Below are 24,755 nucleotides of genomic sequence, written 5' to 3'. Positions count from 1 at the left end.
TTCCTCATGCCCAGTTCATCAGCAAGTCTCCCCCGTTCTACCTCCAAGATATGTGTCTTGGATTTGTTCATTCTCTCCAGTTCCACGCAATCCAAACTTCCCTCATTTCCCATGGGAAGTGCTTTAACAACTGAGCTATTTTTACTTTTGCTTCCCCGTGATCCGTTTTTTAGCCAGGTACCAAAATAATCTTTTAAAAAATACATAAATCATATCATGTCACTTCCCTGCTTACAGCCCTTCAAGGACTCCCCCATTACACATAAAATAAAGTCTATCCGCTTCGCTGTGGCTTCCAAAGCCCTGTGGATCCAGGCCCTGCCTACCATTCCAAGATTCCATCACATCTTGCAATGTCTCACACTCCATATCACATCTTCTCCTCCCAATGCACCAGGGCCCGGCTGCACAGGTCAAGCCCTATCCCACCTTGCTTGCTGTTCCCAAATCTGCCCAAGGCTGGTTTCTTCCCAATAGTCAAGTCTCTACTTAAATGTCATCTCCCCAGAAAAGCCTCCCAAAACAAAATCACTATGAGCCCCCATTATTCTTTACCACGTCATTCTGTTTCCTTCACAATATGCAGTATAATTAGCCACACGATTATTCAGTTATTACCTCCTTACCACCTCCCCATCCAAACAACTACTAGAACACTAGCATGAAGAGAGACCTTCCTCATCTCCCTTGGTGATCAGCTGATCACCTTCTACTCACCTCATGGGTGAGGGGGGAGTTTTGACCCTAACGAGTACAAGACGGCTCAGCACATGACACCCAATGCTGGATGGATGAGTCAGCAGCAGCTTATGAGTGACAAATACTCACAGCCCGGGGCAGAAGGGCATCCCTCACCATGCAGGGAGGAGGGGGTACGCTCTGAAGTAGAGTGACTCTTGCTTCCCTTAAGGTGTCATAGATTTTTTGTATACCTCCATAGGTCAGCAGAGAAGTGAAAACCATTTGCTCTAGAACCAAGTAGGGGGCTGCAACCAGGCCAGCTAGTAGGAGAAATTGCTGGGTGGGGAGCCTTTCCTGCAGAATGAGGGGCATATCTGGTGAGATCAGGATAACTCAGTTGGACTGCTGGGCCCTGTGAGGCTCAAAGATGCCAAGACGGCACTTAAAATGTTAGGCCATATATTACACTTGTCCACGGGTTCATGGCCAGTGTCTCTAACAGTGCCTGCACAAAGTAGATGCTCAACAAATACATGAATAAGTGAACGAGTGAATCTAAGCGATAGATCCTCCATCTTTATAATCTGTCACTTAACTGTGTAGACACGTCCACAACTCTGGAGGTAACTTAGAAGACTGGATGGGAGTAAGGGTGACCTCAACTTCCCCATGTCCCACAAGTGAGTCCTATTCTAGTCTTGCCACCTAACAAGTCTTGCTTCTTTAGTATCCCCTGCGGATTAGAAGTGTAATATTCACAAACACCAAGGCAATATTGTATTTAACCTACAAAAGTACCGATGATACAGATAAACGATGGGTCATCTACCCAAGCATCTGTTCAGCTTTTGCATTTACTTTTCACCTGAATCGTTTTACTCAAAGATGTCCCCTTGACAACATGGAGACATGGTGAGACCCTTTGTTTTTAATATTCACCCATTTGCCCAAGAAGGAAAAATATACACACAAACGCAGTGTTCAACAGCTGATGAACAATGATCTGTCTTAATCAGAGCTTCTAATGTCTATTTCAATGGTTCTTTTCATACTTATTTTTAATATGAAAGAGGACCATGCTCATTAAAGAAGATGTGAAAAATATAGAGCATAAGAAATAATGGTGTAATTGCTCAGAGCCCCATCATCCAGGCATAGCCATTGAAGGATACGTAGTTTCTTCTGATATTTTTTTCTAGACATAATTACTTTTACCATAGACAGATTTACACTACATATACAATACTGTGTCTTATTTTTAGTTAATATCTTAGTACCACTCTTTTGGCATTAGACTGTTTGAAAACAATTTTCAATGCAATTTTAAATTTGCATCGATTAGATAAACTTTCAGTTTCTCAGAGATTCATCTATGATTGGACAGGCAGGTTGCTTTCGCTTCAGGTAGTTTGCAATATAACAGCGCTAAGCACACTTTTGTTCTTTACGTTTTTATAATACTTAGGATGATTTCCTTAAGAAGATTTTTCAGAATCTCTGGTTCAAGTTCTCTTTAACATTTTGGGTATATCATACCAAATTGTTTCCCAAAAGAGAAATGCCAAATTATCTTCACAAACACAAAAAACAAAAGCTGGTTTGCTTTTATGCAGAGTGACAATGACTTTGGCTTTCTTCTGTTCCTAAAGATTTTTTGGCACAATTCAAGAAGGTGTTTCAGTGCCCACCTCACATTTCATCTCTTTCCTAAGATATTTCCACCCCCGAATTTCCTTCTTTCACCAAGTCAAGCATTTTGCTGCTACAGTTTACAGAAGTTCACAAGGTATGCATGCATTATAGCCAATAGTTCAGTCTACACCCTAGATATGAGGTTTAATCCAACGGAAAGCCCATCTCTTGCAGCCTGTAGATGTATCAGAGCAAACAACAGTGCCTCCTGCCACTCAAGGGGACAGGTACAAATCAAACACAGGAAACCTCTCTCCACGGGGGAAAAGGCTCTTGAGATTGAGAAACAGACATGGCTTGGGATAAAATTAAACATTGAAGGCAAAAATTTAAGTGATCTGACCAAACTTTTTTTTTGAAGTGAAGTCTTGCTCTGTTGCCCAGGCTGGAGTGCAATGGCAAGATCGCAGCTCACTGCAAACTCCACTTCCTGGGGTCAAGCAATTCTCCTGCCTCAGCCTCCGAGTAACTAGGATTACAGGCATGCACCACTACACCCAGCTAATTTTTGTATTTTTAGTAGAGACAGGGTTTCACCAGGATGGCCAGACTGGTCTCAAACTCCTGACCTCAAGTGACCTGCCCTCAGGCTCCCAAAGTGCTAGGAACCACCAAGCCCTGCCAAGACTATTTTCTTCTGGCATTTCCAATGCAACCTTGTTTTGCATGCAAAAAAAAGATGAGTTCTGAGGATTCCCTTATCTCTGCAAAAGAAGCCCTTCTTAGTAATGTGGCCTGAATGCAAAGAGCTTAGAGCATAGAAGCCCCGGCTTTGTATGAGGGTAAATCACTCAGCCATGCAGAGTGATGGGGGTTTTCTCACCCTGGGTCTTCTGCAGCTTCTGATCCAATCCTTCAAAACCAGTGCCTACACCTTGGAACCAAGGGCACAAAATGACCAAATGGTTTGTTTGTCCTTGTAACTGTTAAAGAAAAGGAACGAATGCAAGCCTGAGTCACAAGCCCCTGTTTGACTCCTCCTGGGCAGGGATCAGAGCTCAGAGTTGACTCTCCCCAGAGAAAGGCGTGTCTTTCTCGGGGGTCTCCTCATGCTACACCCTCTCTACGACTACTCCCTCCCCTCCTGCATGGCTCCCACGGGAGGTCAAATATGAGGACGAGCTTGTTTTAGTTTGTATCTGTCCTGAGACTTGACCCTTTAAAATGCACCTTGAACCTTTAAAAAATACCCGTAGTAGGGGCAACCTAGAGCTATGTGCTTAAAATCTTTCAGGACTTCCAATTCCGAAGGAAGTAACGGAAGGTCTGTACCTAGATTTGAAGAAATCAGGTTGTTCACTGTAGCTCTGTTCACTGAGAAAAATAACAGAAACAACCAGAAATGGAGGACTAACTGAATACGTTATGTGCTGTTACCCATCCAGTGGAATGCTATGTGATCCTGAAAATTATGTGCCAGAGAATGTTTAGCGACATAGAAAAAGCACTTTGGGAGGCTGAGGCGGGCAGATCACAAGGTCAGGAGTTTGAGACTGACCTGGCCAACCTGGTGAAACTCCATCTCTACTAAAAATACAAAAATTAGCCGGGTGTGGTGGTGCACCCCTGTAATCCCAGCTACTCAGGAGGCTGAGGCAGAAGAACTGCTTGAGCCTGGGAGGCAAAGGTTGCAGTGAGCTGAGACAGCACCACTGCATACTCCCTGGGCAACAGAGCGAGACTCTGTCTCATAAAAGAAAAAAGCAATTATATAATTGCTCTGGTCATAGAAAGAGACTGGATACTTCAATATGGCAGCTTGAGATCACATGTTTGCCTCCCCTGACTTCCCAAATCCCCTGGAAACCATAAACATAGGGCTTATGATGATGAAAGACCTAGAAAGAATGAGGTGGTCCTCCTGGGTCCCACCTGCATCTCACTGGGTGGTGACAAAGTTTGCCAGAACACTGAAACTGGAAAGGCATTTAGGAAGACACTGGTCCATCTTCTGGAGGGAGATCCAGGGATCCTAGGAGGATGTTTCTGTCCTTCAGGATAGCCCTGCCCATGTTGGCATTGGAGAGGGGTTGACCAGTCTGCTTCCCAGCTCCACTCCTACACATCCTAAAGCAAAGCCTCGCAGATGACAACCCCAACACACACACACACACACACACACACACACCCCACAAACATCCGCCCAATTCAGCAGTGAGGTCTGATGGGGAAACTGATCCACATGCAGCAGAGGAAACCCACACCCGCTGTCTGCACGTATCAATTTCATCTTTTCTTCATAGACGCATATGGAGAAGCAGAAATCACCAGCTATTCGAGAAACACCCAGAGCACAAAGCCAGGGAACCACAAGGGAAGAACGGGGTGAGCTGCTGCAGAAGAAACAAATCAATAATTCAGGGTCATTTCCTACTCTTGAGTCCACCTGCATTGTTTACTCAACAACAAATATCATTTACTGCTTTTGCAATTTTTAAAATCAACCTATAAACAAAGCTTCGGTGACAAGGACAGTTAGAGGGGAAACGAGAATGTTGTAAACCTTGACAATGTAAAATTAATAGCAGCAGAGAGATGGAGGGAAATTCCACGGCCCTCATTGTTTTTTCATCTTAGCTTAGTGGGGAGTCAAGACATGCTATGTAAAGCTAGTGAAAAACAGGAGGCTTAAAATCATTATTTAACATTATGCAGGTTACCAATAGAATAACTGATATTAACTCTATGCAAAGTCAGGGCATAAACAGAGAAGAGAATGGACCAGGTATTGCAAAAAAGCTAAATCCCTTACATGTCATAACAGACCCAAGAGCTGCAGCATTTTAAACTGATAACCAAGAAATAAGGTTATTAGCACACAATTTAAAGGCGGGACGGAGGACATCAGGGGAACTCACAACAAGGCTGGGAGCGGTGGCTCACGCCTATAATCCCAGCACTTTGGAAGGCTGAGGCAAGCGTGATCAAACTCCTGATCACTTGAGGTCAGGAGTTTGAGACCAGCCTGGCTAACATGGAGAAACACCATCTCTACTGAAAATACAAAAATTAGCTGGGCATGGTGGTGCATGCCTGTAATTCCAGCTACTCGGGAGGCTGAGGCAGGAGAATGGCTTGAACCTGGGAGGTGGACGCTGCACTGAGTTGAGATCACCACTGCACTCTAGTCTGAGTGACAGAGTAAGACCCTATCGCCAAAAAAAAAAAACAAAAAAAACAAAAAAAAAAACAACTGACATACAGCAGAGATGGCTCACGGCTCACTCTGATGTGTGGGTCTGGGGATGGAAGTCCAGGGAAGAATTTTGCTTCTAACGCCTCACCCTTCTGCCCTCTTGATTTGCAGAGCAAATGCATGTTTTACTCTTACAACAATAACAAAACTTTAAAATAAAACGCAGCTATGACGGGCAGAACATGCATCAGAGGTTCTCTAGATGTCTGCAGATTACAATCAGCTGAGAGTTTTGCGAAGTTCTGATGTCAGACACCCGCCTCTCCCGGCCCCTACCCCAACTCAAACTTCAGATTAGACTGGTCTGGGGTGGACCCAGGACAGGTTAACAAACTCCCCCAGGTGAGTCTAACACGGAGCCTGAACTGAGAAACGCTGACTCTGCACAGTGGAAGCACAGTGCTGGTATCTTCCTTCTCATGTCTTAGGTCTCCTACATTTTCCATCCATCCACGGACTAACCACGTATTCAGCGCTGACTCTGCTGGTAAGCACCATGCTAGATGCTGGGGATCCAGCCGTGAACAAGAACGGCCTGCCACTTACACTGGTGAGTTTCCTCTGGAGCGGGGAAGGGAGGAAAGGGGAGGGAAAGCAGTCATTCAGCAAATGACTCATTCAAGTATTCATTGTAATTGTGGCAAATGCCACACGCAAAAAAAGAAAGGGTGCAATAAATGCATGCATTATTTTCGTAATTGGGATAAAACATGCTATTTTTAAAATCCACCCTCTCTTTGCATCCTTCAGTTACTCTGCCTCCCTCCCATTCTCAAGAGACTGGAGGTCAACCTTTCTGCCCTCCTCAAAGACGCCATCAGGAGCTATAATCCTGTGTCCAGGCTTGTGGCAGTAGAATCCTGCCACTCAAATGATCTTGAGCTGCAACTGGCCAGAGTCACTGAGTGCACGAAATGCATGTGGCTGAAAATTCTCACTCCCAGCCGGGAGTGAAAAGAGCAGGTAGCAAGAAGGAGGAGCTCTCTAAACATGCCTGCTGTGAAGTTCTCACACAGACAAGCCTGCAGTCAAGGCCTCTTTTCAAGATGTCCACAGACGACTCCTGCACGGTAACGGCCATCCAAGAGAATCAAGGAGGCAAACAAAAATACAGGCCTCAGCCAGGCATGGTGGCTCACGCCTGTAATCCCAACACTTTGGGAGGCTGAGGCAGGTGGATAACCAGAGGTCAGGAGTTCAAGACCAGCCTGGCCAACATAGCAAAACCCTATCTCTACTAAAAATACAAAAATTAGCCAGGTGTGGTGGTATGGGCCCCTAGTCCCAGCTACCCCAGGGGCTGAGGTGGGAGGATCACTTGAGCCTAAGAGGTGGAGGCTGCAGTGAACCGAAATTGTGCCACTACCCTCCTGCCTGGGCAAAGAGTGAGCCCCCATCTCAAATAAAGAAAAAAGAAACAAAGAAAAACACGGGCCTCATTAATCTGTGGGAATGACAGAAGAATGCCAACTGGCAGCTGAGGAGGCGCCTCTCATACACTCGGAGGCTGGGCACCCACGGTCAGCCCTCTTGGACCTGCCATGTCTTCTCTGATATCAGAAAAATGCAAAGTGACTTTTTTTTCCCATTTATTTTTGCTAGAGAGGAAAAAGAGTGAAAAACCTAAAAAAAAAAAATCTTCCTAGTTGTAAGGTAAGACTATAAATTGGGAAATTATAGAAAATCAGAGCCTTTAACTTAATCCAACACCAATAAAAAGCAATAGACAAGGGATAATGACGGACAATAAACAGGGGTGCGTCTTCTAGTTAAATTACAGGGGCCAGAGAAGGCGCGGCGCAGCCGAGAGCTTCACGCCGGGGCTATTACGGCGACTAATCTGGTTAGTGGCAACAACGGGCTTCTGGCGGCGAGGCCTGCCTTTTCCCATTTCATCTCATTTTTATTGTAACCATGTTTTTATTTTTACAGGCTGATTTGATTCTGTCCCATGCTTTCAGAATTGCGTTTTTCAGATTTATAACACGAAAGCTGTCTAATGGCTGTGACGTCCAGACCTCGCTGCGAAAATCCCTGTGGATTTTCCCGACAGAGGAGACCACCCATGGCTCTGGAAGGGGCTCCCTTGGCCTGAACCCCAAAGTCTCAGGGCTGCTGTCCCCTAAAGGGGCATCTTTCTTGCCTCCAGGAGAGGACCAACTGCGGCCACCATTTACCTTCTACCCATCCCTAGGCTGACTGACTTGATTTGTAGACACTCCCCTCGACACCCCCAAAGAGTGTCTGTTGTCCATCAGAGGATTTTAGTCCTGCTGGAACTGTTGTCCTCAGCAGGGAAGGTGCTGCTCCCTGGAGGAAGTTCTGGAAAATTGTAGGGACGATTTTAGATGTTACAGGAGACAAAAAGCATTGGGTGTTGGGAGGGACAGAGGCCAGGCTTCCTGCGGCGTAAGGGACAGACCCAAGCAAAAGGCCAGCTTCCCACATTCTGCATGACTCTGGGTAGTCCTGCGAGACACTCACAGTGGCAAATAGTAATACAAATTTAGCCAGCTTAGAGTTATTGTAACCCAGACCCTAACTCCATTTTACAAAGTATGTCTGCACGGTTGAAATACTCACCGGATTTTTCAGGTGCACAAAAAAAAAAGATTGCAGTTTGTGCCATTCAGAACTTCACCAACGGCTATTCAGCGTTTTCAGAAAATCAGGTCATGGCTGCCGACACAAGCCAAGTCACCAGGAGAACATCAACCTCAGGAGCCGTCACACCCAGGGTGACTGTGGACTTACACGTTCCCATAAACTCACAGCATTCTATGGTGGCTCTGGTCCTGAAATGTCACTTCAGAGAAGGAGTGTCACTAATTCTCAGTCAGCTTCTGCCATCCTTTTAAATCCCAATATCCATTAGCAGTAGATGGGGGACCAGTCACTTTATTATGCACTGCGGTGTCACCGAAGTATGTACGATTCTATTATAAATTGTCTCCTTTTATTTATCCTTTATACCAGGGCAAGACACTGATTTCTTCTGATGCTATGTGTAAAGGTTGGCTGTCAAATCTGTATGTTTCTCAGGGCAGTAGAGGTTATTGCAAAATACTTACATTAATACAATGAGGCATCAGGTCTGATCATTTTGGCACAGTAGGAAGTTTATACATAACACTGTTTACACCAAAAAATACCATGAACCAGCCCTGAGCTGACCCTGAAGTATGACCACTGAGTGTCTGGAGTCAACTTCACTTCGCAGGTGGGCTAGTGTTTAAACCCTGGACAGGGTCATGAACAACCTGGCTCACCACAGTATGCTCTTTCTATTCCTGGCTGCACTTCCCCGGGCCCAAGGCCTCCCAGGCTCTGCCTCCTCCAGCTCCAGCCCCAGCTCTCCCATCTCACCTCGCCTCCCTGTCACACCTTCTTTCAGCACCTCTCCCTCTCACTGTTTCTCAAATACCCACCTTTCTACCACAGGGCCTTTGCACGTGCAGTTTTCTCCTACTGGCCTGTTCCCAGCTAACTCCCATTTATCTTTCAGGTGTTACTTCCTCTGAGAGACCTCCCCTGCCTCCCAGGTCAGGCCCCAACAACTGCTGCCGTTTCCTGCCATGGCCTCACTTGTAATGAACTCTGTCATTATCTACTTCAATCTTCCTGGATAACCCCACCATGAAAAGAGGAACTTTTCTGTTCATTTGTCAGTTTGCTGAGAATAATGGTTTCCAGCTTCATCCATGTCCCTGGAAAGGGCATGAACTCATCCTTTTTTATGGCTGCATAGTATTCCATGGTGTATATGTGCCACATTTTCTTTATCAACCCTATCATTGATGGGCATTTCAGTTGGTTCCTAGTCTTTGTGGGTGTTGAACAATGAGACCACATGAACACAGAGAGGATAACAACATACTCTGGGGGGCCTGCTGGGGGGTGGGGGAGTAGAGGAGGGATAGCAGGGGGCGGGGGGATTGAGGAAGAGTAACATTAGGAGAAATACCTAATGTAGATGATGGGGGGATGGATGCAGAAAACCACCATGGCACGTGTATACCTAGGTAACGAACCTGCACATTCTGCACATGTACCCCAGAACTAAAAGTATAATTTTAAAAACATGCATAAAAAAGAGGGACTTTTTCCTGCTCCCTTCCTCCCTGTATCCCCCCAACGGATGGTCACCAGAATCTGTCAGTGGAGTTCAAAAAACACTTATTGATGGATGAGTTAATGCACGCTTGAAGCCTCTAAACGTAAAACCAAACTCCTTCTGTAAAGTTCTTGAGATAAGAAGTCTCCTCTCTGCCTCCTTGAATGATCAGCAAAACGAGAAAGCGCACCAGAACCCTTCAGACTGGAGAACTCCTGGAAAAACCTTGGCAACGATGTCAGCTTCAGGAGGGCAGGGATTGGGCAGCGTTTCATTCACTGTCACAGCCGGAGCGCCTAGCACAGGCTGTGAGCCACAGAAGGAAGCCAATAGATGATTACTAAACCACTCCATCAGCCACAGCAGGCCAAACATCGGCACTGGCTTCTTATTGGCGACACGAGAATGAAGGCATAGTGATGCATTTGAGATGGTTTTGAATGCGGGAAAATGGCCTGTCAGAGGCAGGGGTGAACTACCCAGGCCTTTGTGCCACCCACACCTCGTTCGGGTCTGTTCCGTGCTGAACCACATGCTGTGAGCACTGTTCCAACAGTAAGCCAGCTTGGAAGGCTGGAGCTCTTATCAGGATGGTGCCTGTCTTGGCTATGCTCTGGGTCCCTCTCCCAGGACCCCACAGGCCCCTCAGAGACTGCCAGATGTCGAAGACCAAGAAGGCTTGTCATTTCAGAACGAAGCCTTCAACAAATGTCCAGTCAAACAGAAACTCACGCTCCCCTGAGTCCCGCTCAAGGCCTGAGCCTGCAAGGGCTGGGAGAGTTTACTGGGCAAAGCGAACCCAGTGCGAACGAGTCCCAACAAACCCAAACACGAAGGCCTGGACTCTCAGGGGACCAGGAGCCCCAGAGAGTTGCATACCTGCCCCACCTCCCACCCACGCCCAGGAGTCACTGGCTTAAGCAAAGAGATGACTGTGGGTAGATGATTATGTAAAGGCTCTGGCTGGAAGGGCCTTAACTGAATGAAAAGAAAACAGTGCAGGGCTGAGTCAGGCAGAGAGGCAGGAGGGAAACGGACTCAGCGCAGGGCTGGTATTCCTGGTCCCCTTCTCCACCCGGAGGGCCAGGAGAGCCTAGCAACTCTGCAGTGGGTGGGCCCTCCCTAGTACTTCCATTTAGAAGTCCATAGATTGGAGGGTAGTTAGGAACAGAGGAAAAACCCCTGCACGGCTCACATCAAGACGAGCCATACAGATCACCCTGCCGAAGAAATATTTGAACAAAACAGTGACTGTCCCACGGTAAAAAGGCTTCCACATGCTTCTCTGTCTGAGCACATGGTCTTCAACTCAACCACATTCTCCAAAAAACCATGTGTCATTACAAACTGCTACATAACAAGTTATACTCAATTTCTCCAACCCAGAAACCTCCTGGCCTCCTCTCCATATAATGCCTCATCTGCCAACAACATTTTTCCCCAGATGTCCATTGGCCACCTCCTTCTCACCTTTCAGGTTTCAGCTTCAATGTCACCTCCTCCAAGAAGCCTTCCCAGATCTCCCTGGCCAAGGTCAGTCCTTCCTGGTCCCTCTCTTTCAGCCACCCGTCTGTCCCCCTCATGCTGCTCAGGACAGTCTGAAAGCATCTTACGTATCTGCTTGATGACTTGTTTTTCTGTGCTCCCTTTTCTAGAATGCAGCAAATCTGAGGACAGGAACCTTATCTCTCAGCCACATTGCAATCCCCAGGGGTTGAGTGTAGCCCAGCACCCAGCACATAGTAAGTGCCCACTCAGTCACTGCTGGAAAAGGACGGCTTCTCTGTTGGGGACACCTGCTACTTAAACAAATCATTCATTTATTCAACTCTATATGGGTAACCGCTACGTGCTAGGACCCATGCTGTATGCTTGAACCTCGTCCTCAATCATTTTGTAGCAAGCAAGTGTTTGTACCTCTCTGGTTTCTCAAAGTGTGCCTGGAGGGCATTTCTGCCACGGGAAAGCTCAGTAAGGGCTCCAACTGCATGCGCTGTGTTAGTGTGCATGTGCACACACACACACACACACACACCGCCAAGCCACCCCCAGGGTGCTCTCTACTGCCTCAGGAGACAGGGCCCACAGGGCAAAGCCGCCCATACAGTGTAACAAGTAATACCGCAGCATCCAGACCCACAATGTCAGCGCGGAGGGCAGCAGCTTCTAGTCAAGGGTTTCCAGCAGCTGCCGACTCTACCTGTGATGGTTAATTCTGCGCGTCAAGTCGGCTGGGCCACGGTGTGCAGACAGGTGGTCACACAGTATTCTGGATGTTTCAGCGAGGGTGGTTTTGTATGATATTAACATAGAAATCGGTGGACTTTGAGTCAAGCAGGGTGACTCTCTAACGTGGGTGGGTCCCATCCAATCAGCCGAAGGCCTGAACAGAACCAAGACCGACCTCCCGGGACCAAGAGGAAATTCTTCCAGCTGATGGCCTTTGGACTTGAACCGTAACCTAGGCCGTCTCCAGGGTCTCCAGCCCGTCCAACTACCTTGCAGGTCTTTTTGTTTGTTTCTTAGTTTCTTTGTTTTTTGAGATGGAGTCTTGCTCTGTTGCCCAGGCTGGAGTGCAATGGCAAGATCTCAGCTCACTGCAATCTCTACCTCCTGTGTTCAAGTGATTCTCCTGCCTCAGCCTCCTGAGTAGCTGGAATTACAGGTGCCTATTACCACACCTGGCTAATTTCTGTATTTTTAGTAGAGACAGGATTTCACCATGTGGGCCAGGCTGGTCTCAAACTCCTTACCTCAGGTGATGCACCCACCTCAGCCTCCCAAAGTGCTGGCGTTACAGGCGTGAGCCACCATGCCCGGCCACCTTGCAGGCCTTAGACTCACCAGTCTCCTTAACTGCATGAGCCAATTCCTTAAAATAAATGTCTTTTGACGCACATAGATACACATCTGATGGATGGGATCCTCTTGGGAACCCTAATTCTCTGGTAAGCCGACTCAAGGGTTCCAAACTTGCTTCCACAACAGAGCCATCTGAGGACACATCAGGATGACAGGGAAGGGACAGACGACGGCAGGGGCCCCAGGCCTGCTGTGTAACATACCATGAAGTAAAAGCCAAGAAAACGGAGGAGGTACCATGAAGAGGGCCGGGTGCCAAGGGTCCTGCACTCAGCCAGGAGCCGATGTCAGTCTGGACCCTGCCTTTACCACTTGCGAAGGCATTATCTTGGGCAGGTGACTACAGGGCCCTGGGCTCCAATTTTCTCATCTGTAAGACAGGGATGGCTGCAGCCCCCGCATCACTGGGATGTTGAAACACCTGGCCTGGTCCCGGATGTCTGTGTTTACTGTTGCTATATTTCATGGCAGCCCGCACTTGGCCGGCGAGGAGCCTCTCTCTCCCCTGGGGTCAATCAGGAGAAGTTTCTCTGCCCTCCTCCCTGGAGCAAGAACAGAAAAAGCAGCCACAGGAAGTAGCTGTTCCCTCTCCAGAGAGAGTCAATTTTAGTAGCAAACAGGCTGGTAAAGCGATGGTTCTGGATTAAGTGCTGAGCAGGTAACAGGCACTTCCTCCAGCAAAGAATTCAATAACGAAAAGAGGGAAAGTTTTTCTGCACAGTCTGTGGCATCCCTGGAGAGAAGCGCACAGCTCTGTGCTGAGCCACGGGGGCACCTCTTACAGAGCCTCTGCTATCGACAGATACCCTGGCGGTGGCTGCGAACGCTGGGTAAGGTTTTAGTCTTTTAGGTTCAATGGAATTAGTGCTTTTATCTGATGCTTTTAAATTATTTATTCCTTTCAAAAAAAAAAAAGCATTTAGCAACGCTCCTGCTTACAGACGACCTGAATCAGATCAGGAATGGGGGCGCTGTACACAACCCATGAAGGTGTGGGTCCCTGCAAGCTCCTTCCAACACCCCACTATGAGTGGGACCCCCCCACACACAAGTCCAAATGTGCCCTGAACTGTACCAGGCAGGTTCAGAGTCATTAGTTCCTCCTCCATGAAGAACGGACTCACTTTAGGGAAAACAGCCGCTTTGGATTTCATCTGAATGTGAAATCAGTTTTGAAGGAGACTCAGAGGATTTCATTCCGGGTTTCTGTTTTGTGTTTTCCGTTTCTGTGCCTTCCACCAGCAGCCCTTCCACTCCAGACTTCCCGTCCTTCACACTCTCTCCTTCCAGGGTGAAAGGAAGCTAAAGCCGCTGCTGTGTTTGCTTTGGGGCCCGTGAAAGGCACGCACTGCTGTAGACACGGGATTTGAGGTTTGGGGTCCTACCTGGAGCAGAAGGCTTCCTTCTAAGGGCTGGAATGAGCTGGCCCAACTCTTGACGAGCCCAGCTTTCAGGGATGTGGGGGGTCCCAGGTGAGCTGGGACAGGCGGGAACCTGAGGACAGTGTGTGCCAGTAGGTGCTGGCTCCAGGAAGGACCTCTTGCCACTGTCTCCTGCCCCACACCACCCCTTCTTCCCTACACACCTTTCCCTGCTCAGCCAGACGTATTTCCCTTACTCAAAGAGAAAGGACACGCTCTCTCTTGGTTGTGGGGATCCACAGGGAAGGAGGGGACTCATGGCTGACGATGGCCTGATTTAGTAAGTAGCATCTCTGGGTCCTCCTTGCCTGGAGGTCATCAACTTACCAAGAGACTTGGGGGCCGTGGCAGGGAGGAGACCTCCATCATCCAGTAGGTTTGGGGACTTGGCACAGGAAACACAGGCACTGGGGGCCTGGACTTCCTTTCCCCTCCACATGCAGCCGCCAACTCCGACATGGAGACTGCCACCCAGCTGGGGCAAAGAGGGAAGAAGAGGATGGTCTTTGACAACATCAGCTCTGCCCCAAGACACACTTTTCACTGACAGTGCTTAAACTGGGGGAAAATGGAGAGAGCATTTTACTCGAAATTCCAAAAGGCAATAGAAGGAAATGTGGGCCGGGCGCGGTGGCTCACGGCTATAATCCCAGCACTTTGGGAGGCCGAGGAGAGCAGATCATGAGGTCAGGAGATCGAGACCATCCTGGCTAACACGGTGAAGTCCCATCTCTACTAAAAATACAAAAATTAGCCGGGTGTGGTAGCACACACCTGTAGTCCCAGCTACTTGGGAGGCTGAGGCAGGAGAATCGCTTGAACCCGGGAGGTGGAGGTTGCAGTGAGCCAAGACCGCGCCACTGCACTATAGCCTGGGTGACAGAGCAAGGCTCCATCTTAAAAAAAAAAAAAAAGAAGGAAATGTGAAATCCAACCACAGCATCTTTCCAAAATTTCTTGATGACTCTTTACTCATCAGCAAGAATTTGTCACATACACACTAAAATCTGGTGACTGCCTGAGGTAAACATGCAAGGTGGAAAACTAATTTCACTTGGCTAGCAAGGAGATGTTCAATTTCTTTGTCCATTCAACCAAGAGCCACAGAGTGTCTACTATGAGCAAGACAACGTGTAAAAAGTGAGGATGGACCAGATTCTGGCCCTCATGGATGTGACACACCATCAAGGAAAGAAGACATGAGCAGGCTGGGCATGGCGACACACGCCTGAAATCCCAACACTTTCAGAGGTCGAGGCAGGTGGATCACCTGAGGTGAGCAGTTTGTGACCAGCCTGGCCAACATGGCAAAACCCTGTCTCTACTAAAAATACAAAAATTGGCCAAGCATGGTGGTGGGCACCTATAATCCCAGCTACTTGGGAGGCGGAGGTTGAACCCAAGAGGCGGAGGTTGCAGTGAGCCAAGATCACACCACTGCACTTCAGCCTGGATGACAGAGCGAGATTTCAACTCAAAAAAGAAAAAAACAAAGAAGATATGAGCAAATCATTTCAAAACATCCTTTAGTACCGGGAGAAGTCAGCAGGATAAAATAATTAAAGGTGTTTCATGCCATCATCTCCTGGGAGAAAAAGGCCAAACCAGACCTAGGGGAAAGTCTATCAGAATCCTAACCCAAATGCAACAGACACCAGCAAACCAAAAGTTATCCTGAACCGCCATGAAATGGGATTTTGCACAGTCTGTATTTTTAGAACTTTCTCAGTCCTTTGTGCAGTCCTGATTTGACACAGGGGTGTTCACCTCTTAATCTCCAGATTCAAGAAATATAATCATCGGAGCTTCAAATATGCGAGAGAAGCCCCATACGGGAAAGTCGGAGACCACAGTGGCCTCCCGTGACCCTGTGCCACAAATGCAGAACACACATGCAGCCAGGGAGAGGAGAAAAGAGAAACCCAGGGTAGGGTTATTCCCACCACCCAAAAATGCCAAACAGGTGGTCCTCAGCATATGCCTGGGGTGACGGCCCATTCGTGGCAAGTCAAGGCTGTTAGTGGGCAAAGGCCCACTGTCGCTGCAGGCCACTTTCTGAGGGCTTTCTCCTATATTTTTTCAGATCACTTCCGGGAGAGTTGGTACGCTCAGGTGTTATCACTGCCACTTTACAGACATTTATGAGATATAAACACGGCGGTACACTATAAATCATCATTCTTAATGTGGCAGGGAATACCCGACTAACACTAGAAGAAGCGAAAGCATTACTCAAAGAGTATTTCAATCTGGTCTATAGGAAAATCAAGCTGTGATGGCATCAGCAGAAGTCACGTGTTGCTAGTTTCAAAAACCCTTGGATTCTTCGGCAGAGAGGAGAGGAGGGAATTCAGCTGGGAAAGACATAATTTCTTCCACCAGCAGCTTTCTCTAGTGTTCGTTTGTGGTTCCTAAAAATGTGACAGCTGAAAAAACACATACCCAGAATAGCATGCCTTCCATCTCTTCCAGGCCCTGTGCCTTGGCAGACATTACTAATCAATCGTGATGCTTTTTCCTGCTACACTTAGTGCCACATAATCCTGCAGAGTAATTCAGGCAACTGAGAGCAATCAGGCTGGGCTGGCCTGCTCTTGCTCTCCCTGCTCTAACAATCATCCTAAAAGCCAGCTGTCTTCATGCATCAGGAAATCAGGGCAGAAGAGTACAATGCTATTTTGCCATAGCCCTCAAGAGATTTCCTAGATCCGACTTTGACTTGGTTTGCCCCAAGTTATGTAAAGGAGTATGAACCCTTGTTTATATGGGTAATTCTAAAACATAATGGAATCCTATTTTCTATGTCCCCCGAAGGTCACTCTGGAAACTGATGCAACGTTAGCGCTACCCAAAGACAAGACAAATCCGTGGCGTGACCCCCAGAGGCCCTTTCTGGACCAGATTGAAGGAGCTCCGATTATCTAGTAATTTGATCCACTAATATCACAGGATCAAGTGGATCAGGTGGAAAATGCTCCATAATCAAAACGTAGATATGTTCACGTTCGAAGCACCCATTTATACCAACAGTTCTGTCTTCACCAAAAACAGCTGTAGAAGCACCTCACAAAGAGTCTCATTGGCAACTAAATGAACAGCTCCTCCCTGCCTCCCACTGCAAGCTCATCCTCCAACAGAGATGTTATGAAAAGGGTGACTCGGCTGACTGTCTGTGGACATTGTAAGGCACCATCCAGACCCCCTTCAGTTACGAAGGTCCCATGCTCCCATCTATCGGGCCCTGTTAGCAACCACCTCCACTGAAGGGTCCTGTCTTGCCAGAGGTCAGGCCAATGCATACCCAGTGACTAAGATTACAGGACTGTAATGGCCAGGCTCCTGGCCTCATGGGGGACAACTCTCAAATTCCAGCCCAGCTTTGGAGCAGCACTAAGAAGGTTTCTTGGCTTCATGGAGACTGCATGCAGCTCACTCGTGCGTCCCCCTCCCCCCTGCCACAGATGTTCACCCCAAGCTGCATCTCAGCATTGGCTTCTCAGGTAACCCCACTTGCAAAAGAATGAGCAGTGGGAAGGAAAAACAATAACAGGCTAAAATGTGGTACATATGCACCATGGAATACTACACAGCCATGAAAAAGCAACAAAATTCCACCCTTGACAGCAATGTGGATGCAGCTGGAGGCCGTTATCCTGAGCTAATTCACACAGGAACAGGAGACCAAATACCGCATATTCTCACTTACAAGTGATAGCTAAACCTTGGGTACTCATGGACCCAATGGCAACAAGAGGCCAGGCGCGGTGGCTCATGCCTGTAATCCCAGCACTTTGGGAGGCCAAGGCAGGTGGATGCCCTCAGGTCAGGAGTACGAGACCAGCCTGACCAACATGGAGAAACCGCATCTCTACTAAAAACACAAAATGAGCCGGACGTGGTGGCACACACCTGCAATCCCACCTACTAGAGAGGCTGAGGTGGGAGAATCGCTTGAACCAGGGAGGTGAAGGCTGCGGTGAGCCAAGATTGCACCATTGCACTCCAGCCTGGGCAACAAGAGCAAAATTCCATTAAAAAAAATGGCAAGAAGAGACACTAAGACTGCTGGAGGTGAGAGGGTGGTGGGGAAGGTGAGGGCCGCAGAACGACCCATGAGATCCTACGCTACCTACCTGGGCGATGGGGTCATTCGCACACCAAACCCCAGCAACATGCAATCGACCCATGTAGCACACCTGCACGTGCACCATCAGAATTTAAAACAGAAGATTATTTTAAGTTCCAGGATATACCTACAGGTTTGTTACCCAGGTAAACATGTGCCATGGTGGTTTGCTGCGCCTACCAACCCACTACCTAGGTATTCAGCCCTGTAAGCAATAGCTGTAAAATAAAGGTTTTTAAAAAAAAAAAAGTAAAATGCCACCCATCTTTAGAATCCTAAGTGCAGGGCACCTGGTCTATCTTTTCCTTTGCTTCTTACAATGTTAGCATGTCCATTTTACCGGGTAAGGGTGGGGGCAGAGTTCAGAAAGATGAAGCAAATTGCCCAAGGTGATGGAGCTTGCCGTCTTGTTCCAGGACACCACAGTGATAAACTACACAGCCTCTCGTTGAACTCCCAATCACTGAACCTGCATGGGCGAGTTACAATAAACATGATTTTGATCAAAATTAGGTGGTGCTGTCTTTCAATGCAATTCAGCAGATGTTCACTGAGCCCTTACCAGTGTGCTAAGAAATTCAACAAATGAGACAGACAGAGAGAAAGAAAATGAGAGTACACATTCCCCAGCTCCTTAGTTTATCAGCCATTAGTGATTACTGATTGAATAGCTACTAAGAGGCACATAGTGGGGATAAACGAATACATACAGCCCCGGCCATAACGAAGGTGGCCAGGGAACCACTGCCAAATGAGGAGAAGCACAGGCGTCCTTAGGACAATGAGGGTTGGTTGATTTCTCCTTCTTCACCCTTAGATCGTTGAGAAACGGGAATTGCAAAGCCCTAAGCTCTGGGTAGTAATGCCCAGGAAACCTCACAAGGTTGTCAGAGAAATGCATTTTATTTTCTAAGCTGCTCTGAGATGCTTGAACAAAAGGCAATGGCTGGCCTCAGCGAGCCAGGCCACTGCAGCTCCGGAAGGTAACAAGACCCCTTTCTACCACAATCAGGCTGGATGCAACACGAAACAGGGAGAGGGTGATTTCTAAAAGAGCCAATTTGACAAGATGATTCTATGAGCTGCTCAAAGGCACAATCATCGAGAGAAGGGGGGACCGAGCAGACATCGAGATACATTTGTAAAAGAGGAGTTTATATCAATAAGGAAGCAGCACAGGCCATCCCTGGGCAGAGAGGCAGCAAGAGCCGCAGACACACACAGCAGCAGCCCGGGGGCCTGGCATCTGCGGCTCCTTCGCCGTGAGACAGCGGGTGCAGAAGCTCAGACGCTCCCTGGTGGATGGGGTGGAGGAGTCAGGATCAAGGGGTATCACGTGGCAGTTCTTCTGTGGTGATGGAACAGCTCTGAATCTCGGCTGTGTTGGCTATTGCGTAAACCTACACATGGAGAAAACTGCACAGAACCACACACAAAAATGGGTGCGGGTGAAAACCGGCCAAAGTGAATAGGGTCTGTGGTTTAGTGAACAGATGGCACCAATGTCAATGGCCTGATCGGGATACCGGGCCACACTTGTACAAGATGTCACCGTGGGGGAAGCTGAGGGAAATATTGACGGGACTCTACTTACTATTATTGTAACTTCTTGAGTCTATAATTATTTCAGCCTTCTCCTCCCTCATCCTCCCTTTCCCTCCTCCTCCTCTTTCCTCCCTGACTCTCTCCCTCCTCCCCCCTCCGTCTTCCTCCCTCTCCCTACTCTTCCCTCCTCCTTTCTCCTTTGTCTGCTCCTCCCTCCTCCTCCCTCTCCTTCCTCCTCCCTCCTCCCCATCCTCCTTCCTCCCCTCTCCCTCCTCATCCTCTCCCTACTCCTCTTCCCTCCTCCTTTCTCCTTTGTCTGCTCCTCCCTCCTCCCCCTCCCTCCTCCCTCCTCCCCCCACCCCCCCTTCCCCCCCTCCTCCCCCTCTCCCTACTCCTCTTCCCTCCTCCTTTCTCCTCCTTTGTCTTCTCTTTGCTTCTCCTCTTTCCTCCCCCTCCCTCCTCCTTCCTCCCACTCCCTCTCCCTCCTGCCTCTCCCCTCGTCCTCCCTCTGCCTCCTCCTCCTTCCTCCACCTTTCCTCATGTCCCTCTCCCCCTCCCTCCTCCCTCTCCTTCTTCCCCCTCCCTCTCTCTCCCAGCTCCCTCTCCCTCCTCCTCCCTCTCCCTACTCCTCTTCCCTCCTCCTTGATCTTTCCTCTGCTCCTCCCTTCTCCTCAACTTTCTCCTCTTCCCCTTTGCTCCATTCTCCCTCCTCCTCTCCCACCCTCCTCCTCTACCCTCCTTCTCCCTGCTCCTCCTCCCTCTCCCTCCTCTCTCCTCCACCTTTCTCCCTCCTCCCTCTCCCTCTCTCTCCTCCCCTACAAACAAGGCCGGACCCAATACCCTCTGACACTTCTCTTTGCTTACTGGTACTTTTATTTCCACGAGCTAGATTATCAGGAGTAAGAAGGCTGAGTCAAGAGGTTTTTGTTATTTTCAGTTAACAGCTACTGCCTAATTGCTTAGCAAGAAAACGCTTCACTTTGACCAACACGTACAGACACCCTTTCCCCTCGATTCCCACCGGCAACAGGCATCATGGCTCTTTCCGTATTCTTGACATTCGCACAGCTAGAAACTGATATCGGTCTGGGTTTTCACGTCACTAACCACGAGCATGCCTTCACGTGTGCTGGCGCCTTCTGGATATGCTCACCCAACCACGGCCTCTCCGTACTCATTTTTCTATTGGGTTTCTTAGGCTCACGAGGATGAGTAAGCGATATTTGCATATTCTTTGCAAAATTTCGTCCGAGACTACTATTCAGCTACTGACTCTGGGGCATGTTTTGCCACTCAAATGTCTTTTTTTAATAATTAAAGAATCAAATAAGCCTGGCTCTGGAGACTCTGTGTTCCCAGGCCCTCCTGGGGTGGGGGTGATTTATTTTCTTCTTGGGCTCCCTGGGGCAAGGAGCCTCACTGGAGTCTCCCCACAGGGATTCCCTTACCTTCTCAGGGCCAAAGTCCTCCCCAGACTCATGACATTCTAACTCGCCCCATTCTCTCTGCTGGAACTCGAAAAGTCAAAGCCACGCTTACACATGGACACCCGAAAGTCCCAGCTGCTATTTCACTCAGCAGAGGTGGATGGATTAGGTTTACAAGTAAAGGGGAAAGAAGCCAGATTCAGACTGCTGCCTTCACAGAATCCCATTCCTTCATTTAAGAAGGTAGATGACAGCTGGGAGTGGTGACTCATGCCTGTAATCCCAGCACTTTAGGAGGCTAAGGCAGGCGGATCTCTTGAGGTCAGGAGTTCTAGAACAGCTTGGTCAACATGGTGAAAACCCATCTCTACCAAAAAATACAAAAATTAGCCAGGTGTGGTGGCATGTTCCTGTAGTCCCAGCTACTCTGAGGAGTGAGAGGGAGAATCACCTGAACCTGGGAGGTGGAGGTTGCAGTGAGCCAAGGTCATGCCACTGCACTCCAGCCTGGGCTGACAGTGCAAGATGCTGTCTCAAAAAAGAAGAAGGAAGAAGAACAGAGGAGAATGAAGAAGAGGAGGAGGTGGTGGTGGCCGATAATGGCCGGGCATGGTGACTCATGCCCGGAATCCCAGGACGCTGGGAGGCTGAGGCAGATGAATCCTGAGGCCAAGAGTTTCAGACCAGCCTGGGCAACATGGCGAAACCCCATCTCTACCAAAAATATACAAAAATTAGCCGGGTGTGGTGGCGCATGTCTGTAGTTCCAGCAACTCAGGGCCCTGCAGACTCGGGGTCAGGGGACGCTGAGGTAGGAGGATCACTGGGACCTGGGAAGGTCAAGACTGCAGTGAACCATGATTGCACCACTGCAATCCAGCCTGGGTGACAGAGTGAGACCATGTCTCAAAAAAAAAAAAGCTAGATGCAGAGTCTGTGAGTATGAACCTGTGTGTGTGTGAGTGTATGAGTGTGTGACTGTGTGTGACTGTGTGTGAGTGGATGTGTGTGTGTCTATGTGTGTGAGTGCATGTGTATGTGTGTGTATGTGACTGCGTGTGAGTCAATGACTGTGTATGTGTATGTGTGTGAGTGTGTATGTGTGTGAGATATGTGTGAATGTCTGTATGAATGTGTATGTGTGAGTGTGTGAATGGAGGTATGTTTGTGTGTATGTGTGAGTGTGGTGTGTGTGAATGTGTATGTGTGAATCACTGTGTTTGTGAGTGTGTGTGTGTGTGTATGTGTGTGTGAGTGTGTATGCGGATGGTGGAGAATATTCATTAAAAACTCCTGGTTTGATTTTGAAATATCTTCCAACAGGATGGAAATATGCGTGCTGAATAGTTTCTATTTTTCTTACTATTCCCTGGTTACCTAAAACAACCAAGCTTCATTAAACAGACGCAGAACATAAATCCACCTTGTTTGTTTAAATCTACTTCACTGACCCCAAACCAGCATTGCATTATTGTGGGTATGACTCTGGTCTGACCAGGCCCGGTATGTTAGTTTGCCACCACTGTGTAACAAATCACCACAGACCTGGTAGCTGGAAACAGCACCCGTCTGTTCTCCCACAGTCCTGTAGGCTGTATGGACTCAGCTGGACTTGCTTCAAGGGTCTCACAGACCCAAGTCACCTTATCAGCTGAGCTGGGCTGGTATCTGCAGACACTGGCAAAGACCCTGCCTCCAAGCTCACGTGGGCTGCAGTTCCTTTTGGATACAGGACCAGCGTCCCTGTCTCCTTCGTGGCTATCGGTCAGGGTCCCTCTCTGCTCCTAGGGGCCACCCACATACCTTCTCCATCTTCAAAACACAGCAGCACTTTGAGCCGCTCCCAAGCTTCATCTGTCTGCAACTTCTGCTGGCAGCTAGCGAAAGCCCTCTGCTTTTGTGCATTCAGATGAGGTTCACCAAGAACCATGCCATAGAACAGAACTCAACCATGGGAGTGATGTCTCATGGCATTCACAGCTTCTGATGATTAGGGGGCATGGGACCTCAGAGACTGTGATGGCTAATACTGAGCACCAACTTGACTGGGTTGAAGGATGCAAAGCATTGTTCCTGGGTGTGTCCACGAGGGTGTTGCCAAAGGAGATTAACATTTGAGTCAGTGGAATGGGAGAGGCGGATCCACCCTCAAACTGGGTGGGCACCCTCTCATCAAATGCCAGCACAGCCAGAAAAAAAACCAGGCAGAGGAATATGAAGAGCGTAGACTGGTTTAGCCTCCTCCAGCCCACATCTTTCTCCCTGGCTCGATGATTCGCGCCCTCGAACATCAGACTCCAAGTTCAGCTTTGGGACTCAGAATGGCTTCCTTGCTCCTCGACCTGCAGATGGCCTACTGTGGCACTTCGCCTTGTGATTATGTGAGTCAATCCTCCTTAATAAGCTCCCCTTTATATACCTGTGTATGTGTATATATCTCCTATTAGTTCTGTCCCTCTAGAGAACCCTAATACAGCGATCGTCCCTAGAAATCCAGCCTGCCACACCAGGGTACAATGGCACATCCTAAGAACCCACTGGGCTCAGGTAAGCTGGTCTGTCACTGCTCCAGGCTGGTTTCTGACTCTCTGAGGTACCTTCCCCACCTTGCTCTCTCTGGCCCACCTGATCCTAAGTGCCCCAACCCAGTTCAGACCTCAGCTAGATACTGTCCTGGCTGCCTTCACCCTGAGCTGAGGCACCACCCTTCGCACATTGTTTGCTTGTGATTCTCTAATTGTCAATTTGTTTATCTCTTCCACAGAACAGGCTCACAAGGACACAGTCTGAGTCTTTCTCCTTTGCTAACCAGGGTATCACGCTATTGTGGGTTCTCCATAAATGGTGCAGAAGGAAGGAAAGGAGAGAGGGAGGGGTAAGAGGAAGGAAATAAAGGATGAAGGAACACTGGGAGAGAGAGAGGAAGGAAAGGCAGAAGAGGGAGGAAGGAAGGGGAAAGAGAAATAGGGCTGGGGGCGAGGCAGGTATGGCGGGTTGGTCAGGAGGTCATCCTCATCCTATAAATCTATGGGAGGTGTGGCAAGGTGATTAGGAAGTCATCCTAGAACTCAAGAGGAGGCATGGAGGGGTGGTTAGGAAGTCATCCTCATCCTATAAATCCATAACTGGTTCACATTCATATTCTCTCTCTCTCTCTCTCTCTCTGTGTGTGTGTATGTCTCTCTCTCTCTCTCTCTCTCTCTGCCCCCAGAAGAAATATTTCCTGAATTCATGTCTGTCGCCTATCTTGTAATTAATGATTTGGTCTTTCCTGGCATGCTTGAGTCACTACATTTGGGCTTTGTGCTTCACACAACACCCTGGTACTCCATCGTTCCCCTCTGTGTCTTCTCAGATGCTGTGAGCCCACCTGCCTCCCTCTAAGATGTCCCCAAAGGCCAGGGCCCAGCCTGCCCACTCTATCCCTAGCTGCCTTGCCATTATCACTCAACATCATCATCATGAACAGCTAACACTCTAATATATCTGCAAAGAAGTACACTATTGACCATTAATTATTCCCACTTTTTAAAATCGACTTAAGGAAAGGTTTTAAAGCAGTGAGACCACACGGGACATTCAAGGACATTTCTGCAGTTCACAGATTTTTTTTTTTTTTTTTTTTTGGAGATGGGGTTTTTCTCTTGTCACCCAGACTGGCGTGCAACGGTGTGATCTCAGCTCACTGCAA

At 48.3% G+C, this 24,755-nt stretch overlaps 1 protein-coding gene and 1 long non-coding RNA gene across 2 annotated transcripts in view; both read right to left on the bottom strand.

Moving 5' to 3' along the window:
• The window catches only part of RBFOX1 (RNA binding fox-1 homolog 1), a 2,532,432-nt gene that overhangs the window by 2,324,523 nt on the left and 183,154 nt on the right, over positions 1 to 24,755 (bottom strand).
• On the bottom strand, positions 1,390 to 23,204 carry LOC116536185. The gene is made up of 4 exons (XR_004262517.1): positions 23,080 to 23,204; positions 19,997 to 20,001; positions 9,440 to 9,445; positions 1,390 to 1,402 (listed from the first exon to the last, which is right to left on the bottom strand). It is a non-coding gene; the product is annotated as an uncharacterized LOC116536185 (long non-coding RNA).

The sequence above is a fragment of the Sapajus apella genome, unplaced genomic scaffold, assembly GCF_009761245.1.
Source record: "Sapajus apella isolate SASKATOON/1434 unplaced genomic scaffold, GSC_monkey_1.0 scaffold99, whole genome shotgun sequence".
In the NCBI taxonomy this organism is placed as follows: domain Eukaryota; kingdom Metazoa; phylum Chordata; class Mammalia; order Primates; family Cebidae; genus Sapajus; species Sapajus apella.
Note: the sequence above shows the minus strand (reverse complement) of the source record. Positions and strands in the feature narration are given on the sequence as shown.